An 8117-nucleotide genomic window follows, 5' to 3' on the forward strand; every position below is an offset into this window, starting at 1 on the left:
AAATCCCTATGATTCCTACTATTATAAAAGGGAGTCTTCTACCAAGACCTAACTGTTCTAAATGTAGTCTTCTACCAAGACTTAACTGTTCTAAATGTAGTCTTCTACCAAGACCCGACTGTGCTACTATTATTATTATTATTATTATTATTATTATTATTATTATTATTATTATAAGAAAATTGTATCCTTAGGTACTAGGATACTCAAATAATTCACCTCATTGGTTATGTGAATGAGTCACAAGATAGAGGTAATAATATAAATAACCTAAGTGTTATCCTTTTGTACTAGGATAATTAACAGTGTCAACTGAAGACATCCGTAGATGTATATTTACCTCTGTTGCTAACAACTGGATATAGGAATAGTTAGTCCCTTAAAGTATACCTATAATGGTATCAACCGTTGACATCCGTGGATGTGCTTTTACCTATGTAGCTAACAGAGATTCTAGGAATGGTTAATCCCGCAAAGTATCCTTTGGTACTAGGATATTAAATCCAATCTATCTCGCCGATTATGTGATTGTATCACAAAGTGAAGATAATAATGAGGATTATATAACAGAATCTATACATATAAAATGTACTAGTAATTCATCATATGTTATCTAAAACGCACTCATGTAAGTGTACTCATGTAGATGTATCTATGTAGATGTACTCATGTAGGTGTATCTATGTAGATGTACTCATGTAGGTGTATATATGTAAACGTATTCATGTAAATGTACTCATGTAGAAGTATCTATGTAATAGTATAGTAATGTATTGTGTGCACTAGCTATAATGTGTGTTCTCTATCTATCTAGCAAGTATTGACTCATGAATGAACTGACTCATTGTATGATATCGCGTTCTAGTAATAGTTCTAGTATCTTCCTAAACTACCCATATGGTAGCTTACTAGTAATGTAACTGGTACATATGAACATGGAAGTATACCCTTGCTACCCAAGGGTACTGAATGGAATGGAAGACCCTTTATGACTATATATGTACACATGATATATAACTAATATTTAAACGACCTTCGAACGGGTACCCGATATCCCACCAGACCATATCTCAAGCGCGAAAAAGAAATAGGGTGGATAGCCTTCCTAAGTCTTTTAAACATTTCTTATATAACTATACATATATAGGCATGAAATTGATAATATAAAAGCATAAAATAAGTTTTGTAAAACCTTTGAACATAAATATTATCTAAGAAAAGATCGACTTGATGTCAATCTATAAAACAGTTTGAAAGCATGGGTTTGATAAAACAGTTTAAGTATAAAGAAACATTTGTTTGAAACACAATTGTTAATGAGTTTGAAATGAAACATACATAGTAAAATGTACCGTTTAATAAGGAGTTTTAAACATATAAAGTGTTTATGAAAATCATTTGAATGAAACTGTTTGGTAAAACGGCTAATGAATAGTAAATCATTTGAATGCTGCTTATTAATCACATGTGATTGATATAATAAGTAGCATGATTCTACTTGTATCCCCCCCCCCATAAAGCATTTAAAAACATTTAAAACATTGATTAAGGGGTATGAACTCACCTGATGCGAGTGCATCGGAAGGAAGTGTCGGATACGTGCTTGGTGTCAAGTGAAGACTTAGACACGCACAAAGATCCTAATAACATATAAAGACATATGTATATAAACAAATAGTCTTTAAAAAATTAATAAACAAGTCAAGACACTCTAGGGCATGACAAACACTTTTTATAAGTGCTAAGGAGTGCATCTAAGTGTTGTAGGGAAAGGCTAGTGTGTTTGGGGTTCAAGGAACACTCCTAAAATGAGTTTACTCCCTAAAGACCAACACCCCTTGAGTTTACGGCCGTAAACTCTTGAGTTTACGGTCGTAAACTCTTGAGTTTATGGTCGTAAACTCCTAACCTTTTGACCATTTGTTGTTTTGAAGTCTTCTAAGCTTTTCCAAGCATTCCTACTTCATGATTTAGCCTTAGGAAGTGTTGTGTGGCATCAAAACACTCCTAAATGGAGTTTACGGTCTAAGGACCATTTCTCCATGAGTTTACTACCTTAAACTCATGAGTTTACTACCTTAAACCCATAAGTTTGGTATTTGGGGGTTTTCAAGTCCTTAGCTTAATCATGACAATAGTCTAGGTTAGATTTAGACATAAGGAACAACCATGGGACTTTTACACACCTTTTGGGGTGTTTACGGTTTTGGGAGATCCCCAAACCGTAAACACATAAAAATGTAAGGTTTTGGTGCTTTTTGTGTGATAAACTAAACAAGGATGAATCTAGACAAGTCCCTAAGGCATTGTGAAGCATCTAGACACTCTAAAGCACCCTAAGGCACTAAATTTGGTGTTTACGGTTTTGGGAGCCTCCCAAAACCGTGAACACCTTGTTCTTGGTGTTCTTGGGACTTTTCCTTGGTATAAACATGTATAGCAAGCTTTAAATGACTCTAGGATAGAAGTACTTACATTATGGAGGCTTGAAATGAACTTAAAGTCCAAGAACACTAGTGTATGTTCTTGGTGTTCTTGGTGTTTTTGGAAAACTAATCAAAACAGAAAAATGGATGGATTAAAGGATGTACAATCACTAGATTAAGTGATATACTAACTTGAAAGGGCTAGAAACACTTACTAGATTGAAGATATTGAACAAAACTTGGATGATACTTGAAAGTGTTTTTGAGATTACTCTTTTGGTAATTTGGGGAGTAAACATAAAATGACTAGTTTGGGGAGTAAACTCATGTGTAAGCATGAGTTTACGTTTTTGGGAAGATTTTTCGGCCCAAACATAAAAGTTTGGCCGTGAACTTCTAAGACACGAGGTATTTGCGGTTTTTAAATTTCAAAACCCGAGACGGCACTTTCTTTCACCCGTTCGTTTAAAGAATAATATTAAAATAATCAAACAAACGTTAAATTTGCTAAAAATAAGTAATAATGAAATTGACCTATAAATCGAAGTGATTGACTTTTAGGGTTTGACCGAATGAAAATTTCGAGTTGTCACACCATAGTCATAACAAACCATGTAATATTACTATAAATAGTAGTATCCTTTTGGGTTACACGACAGAACAAAAATAAAGTAGAACTAAAAAAATATTTATATCAGGGGCTTGTTTTGTTAATTGGAATATCTAGATAATTACAAATATATTTGGTAATTATCTTTAGGATTTCAAATCACTTCCCTATATAAAGAGGGGTCAAAATCTAGTTTTGGATATATGTGATAATACCCTCATACCTTCAAAGTTCGAAACCCTTAGAAAAACCCTAGAATCATCAAAAGCTAGTTCCCACGACGTGGTCACCTTTTTTCTATGACATGGTCAGCCGCAGATTCGTCTGATCGAGTTTTTTTGTTGCGTGTTCGATGAGATTTCAGAATTGCATAGTTGTTGTGTATTGCATGTGATGATAAGAGAGGAACTGTGTGTTAGGTTCTTAATTTCGATCAACTGGTTAGACCAAAGAAGGAAAAGAAGAACAAGAAGGTATGTTTATTTGTTTTAAAGTCCTATTAGAGTTGCATATATTTGTTTGAGTTCGATCTACTTGTTTCGAGTCTATATATAGATTAGAAAATTGTTGCTTCCCTTGTGTCTATTTGATCTTTGACTAGGCTCGAAAACCATTAGTATAAAGATTTTAAATTTTTATTGTGGAGTAGGCATATATTCTTGGTTTCATGCATCTATATCGATAGACTCTCATATTACATCATTGAAGGTGAAATATGAAATTCAGTCTCATGATTCTTTTCCTTCAATTTTGTCATAATCTACTATTTTTGCTTTCGCTTGCAAACAACAAATTGGTATCAAACCATGTGGAGAGGATTTTCCACCCATCAAGAAATCTTTGATGACCGTGTGTGCCGGTGAAAGATTGAAAAAACATAATTGTGTATACACTTTTATTGATTAACTGTGATTGCATAAAAGTTTCTCATTCAAAAACATATTTTCAACACCTTTTGCTTTAGTCCTTCTCTTTACTACTTTAGTCCTTGTTTAAAGGGTTTTTCTGAGAAAGAAATTATTATAACTCAAAGGTCTAGAAAAGACAATTTTAATATAATTTTTTTATTAATTTGTGGTTCTTTGGAGTTTGGACCAAAAAGACGCCCTCCGTGAAGAAATTGGATTCATGTAGAGTTTTCCATTAATACAAGGTGTTCGATAAAAGTTCTTAAAGAATATTCAATTAAGAATGTGGTTTACACATGTCGCAGAGTCCCGCAAATGTGGATGATATGGTGCATATGCAAATGAGAGAATATTTAGATATGGTTATGGCTATAATATCGAGGGATATTTGTGATTGTAAAATCGAATCGGATCATATGATCTTATCAAAATCATTTAATGCATAAAAAATACATTTTAATCAATTAATTAAACATCTAGTTGACAATAAATAGTTTAAAACATAAAAAATACATATCAAATACATCATTTAACGAAAAACAATTCAAAAATGAGTATTCTACATAATCAGTCCAATAAAAATATTATTTTAAAAAAAATCATACATCTTACGATCCGGTCCTACTTACCAAAAAACGATCCAAGTTAGATTGGGATCGATTTACCTAGATGGATTCATAGGATGATACGATCCTACAAACATAATCACTGTTTTAACATCCTTGCAACAAATTATTAGCTTGGTATATAACAAAAAAAAAAAAAAAAAAAAAAAAAAAAAAAAAAAAAAAAAAAAGACAAATACCCGAAAGTTAGTACAACTAAAGTAGGTGTCGAATCCTATAATGTTATTTAACATATCAAATTATTTAGTTTAAATAAGCAACTAATCCAATCCAAACATGTTTTTAGATTTTGATTGAAAAGTTGCAATAAGATCATTACAAATTTGCACAACACTATTCAATACTTCTTGTAAGCTCGAAGCATAAAAACATATGATTTTTATTTTACAAAACAACTAAAGTAGGTTTCATTCTTTGTTACATGTGTTAATTTATAAAACGATTAACGGTTCTATCCATCAACTAGAAATACTAGATCTAAACCAATTGAAGTTGTCAATTGTGAAAAAGGTTTATTCACGTGCTTCCATTAAAACAAAACTAAAATTATTAGATTAGCGAGAATATCCAAACTTCAAATCCACAAAATCAAGAACACATATAGTGGAATGTCGAATAAAAACCGTGAGAAGTAAGGTTTTTATCCACTCATGGATGGGAACACGAATTCATTAGTGTAACTGACAAATTGTTTGTTGCTTAATAATATCAAATTAATTCTCCAAACTGAGCTCCTCAAAATCCTTGTGCTCCAAGTTGTGTCTCCTCGTGGGAAAAGTCGATATCTTATACATGAATGACCTAGGAATGTATTTATAAGCCTTAAAACTCATGATTCCACTCGATCAGGTGTATTTTGCCTATAATTCCGCTTGTCCGTATGGATTTCAAAAACACAGACTTGTTTTTCTTGATCGGCTCAGTCGAGTGGAGGCTAATTAGAGGAAAGTTGACTTGGCCGAGTAGCTTTCTATTTGCTTGTTTATTTTTTCAAAATTGTCAACTTTTTCAATACAGCTATGAATTAATACACGTAGGAAGATGACTTCAGAGGTAATCTAAGGAACGTGCAAGACAACAGTAATTTGTTTGTGTCAAGTGGCACTTGGAGTTCCCCCAAACACTTCAGTAGGAAATCCTAAATAAAACATCCCAATGAAGTGTTCGGAGGATCTCGGAGGTACACTTGACCTTTTCCTTCATATGTGGCTACTTTGATTTATTTGATGAATACATATGCCATAGGTTCAGTCATATATATATATTGAAAAGATTGAAAGTCCAATGATAAACATGGATACATAAGAAGCTTGAACATGGTTGGCATTGTGTCTCCATTAGGTGTGCGTCTTTCTTTTTCTCATAAAGAGGAAAATTTGGAAATCGACAAATCATTGTGAGGACCAGGGGATTTGCGATCGACTTGCTACAGCATATTGGTATATGATTCTGTATTCATCATATACCCTTATACACGACTAGGTTCAGTTTCAAACTTACCACATATTGGTATACGATTCCATATGAATGTCAAGATATTGTAGATTAATTGTCACTCAAGACATTAATGGAACCAAATATACCTCAACCCAAATAAAGAATCAGCAAAACCTAATATTGCAAGGCATTTGGTTTGCAGCAATTCTATAATTCAGCCTTCATATCTTTAAGTGTGTGGTTTGTTTAATTTGGTAGGATGATGAATCAAAATGTTTTCACTTTACCAAAAAAGATTTCCATATTAGAGCAATTACGTACACTGCTTACAAATGCATGGGTAATTAATGCATGAATTTACCTACGCGTTTTTATGAGTAAAATTTCAGTATATTTAATTAACCATGGAAATTTTATTTACCACACGATCATATCAATTTTTATTGTAACATGAACTTTTGGGTATCAATCAACATACATATTTAAACAAATTAGACATATATAGTATATGTAAACTTCAACCTTATTGTACTCATAAACTTGAACCAGTGATCACGAAGACGATGATTACTGAGCCTTAGCGCTGTGAAAGAACACTGCAGAACAGAGAATCGAAGCAACAAAAGCGAAAATCCCAAATCCGATCATCAGCGAGATACCAGCGATAGTTAAATCCATTAACAGTTGTATTCTCACTCCCATCATCGTCGGAGTCGTTTTCTACTTTGATAATATCTACAATCAGATACACGTAGAAGTATTATTACATAGGGTACAAGTGGTTGATGAAATAGAAAATTTTATTTGTATTGTTGCAACATGCGAGTCAAACTTTGACTTATCGGTGTCAAACAAGTCAAAATCATAGAGAATCTATTCCCATTTTTGCACCAAGATTCTTCTATAAAAACCATCTATTTACAGACCCATTTGACAACTTATTTAAAACTTGAAATAAAAGCTTCAACAAGACAAACTTTGAACATGATTCTTACCTATTTATAGGAAACCTAAACTCAAATTGATCGCACTACTATCGCATGCAACCTCAAGAATCTTAAATGCTAATGGGAAAAACATACATGCATTAACAAAATGTAAAGAATGAACTAATTTTACTAAATCTTAGTTGGCTACGAGACCTGAAAATCGAAAGGAATTTAGGGTCATACCGATGAACTGATAGTCGACTCGAAAGAGGATAATTTTAAAGAAAATTTTAGTTTGAATGTATATACAACAGACGCAATGCACTTCGCATTTCAATTATCCACTTGGGTTCTGTCGTATACGTGCCATCATCTGTATATGGTGTGTATATACGTGTCACTAGCTCTCGGAGGATCTTTTGTGGTTTGCCGAAAACAGACCTTATATTATCAAACGAGACAAATCTAGTCCTTCGTGTTTTTGACTAATTAAACAAACAATAATAACAATATCATAACATCGATCCCCATAGCAGTAAGGTAACGGAAAGTAAGTTGGTGGGTAACCAAAGCTGTTTTCAAAGGAGACAGTCAGTAAACAATTAAAAAAGGCGGCCAAAATACATCTGGTTGACTAAAATCTCCTACATAACTATATAACACACGTTAGTCCACACTTAATCATATAAAACAAATAATAATAATTGAATAATTAAAATAGCCAAAATACGTCTCGATGACTAATATCTCCTTCATATCATCTAGCATATAAGTAAAATAAAACGACAAATGAAAAAGAAGGTATAAAGTATAAACAATAAAGATGGATATAAGGACAGTTAGAGGTAAACATGTGTAAATTATATGAATGCACGTCACTTATGCAAATAGTAGCAATAAAGCATGGAACAAGCACGTGACAGAGCATTGCAAACAAATGCAATCAGATATAATATATAATAATAAAGAAGAAAAATGATTGATTAATAGAGATACAAGCACAAACAAAGTTCATCCTGAAAGTTGAAGCAAACACTAACAATGTAAGAAAAAAAACTAACAATAAAGCATGTAGCAAACACCAAGGCCGGTTGAGGGCAGAGACAATCTGCATAAGGCCTTAATTTTTTATTTTTATATGATATATACTTACACCAAAGAAGACTCGTCGACTATCTTAT

At 32.7% G+C, this 8117-nt stretch overlaps 1 long non-coding RNA gene across 1 annotated transcript; it reads right to left on the reverse strand.

The window, feature by feature from the left end:
- Nucleotides 1-6400: 6400 nt before the first annotated feature.
- LOC145100266 (uncharacterized) lies at nucleotides 6401-7274 on the reverse strand. Its single transcript, XR_013704936.1, has 2 exons — nucleotides 7180-7274; nucleotides 6401-6742 (listed from the first exon to the last, which is right to left on the reverse strand). It is a non-coding gene; the product is annotated as an uncharacterized LOC145100266 (long non-coding RNA).
- Between the last annotated feature and the right edge of the window lie 843 nt (nucleotides 7275-8117).

Source organism: Lactuca serriola, chromosome 4 (genome assembly GCF_051521515.1).
Source record: "Lactuca serriola cultivar US96UC23 chromosome 4, Lser_US96UC23_V15, whole genome shotgun sequence".
Lineage (NCBI taxonomy): Eukaryota > Viridiplantae > Streptophyta > Magnoliopsida > Asterales > Asteraceae > Lactuca > Lactuca serriola.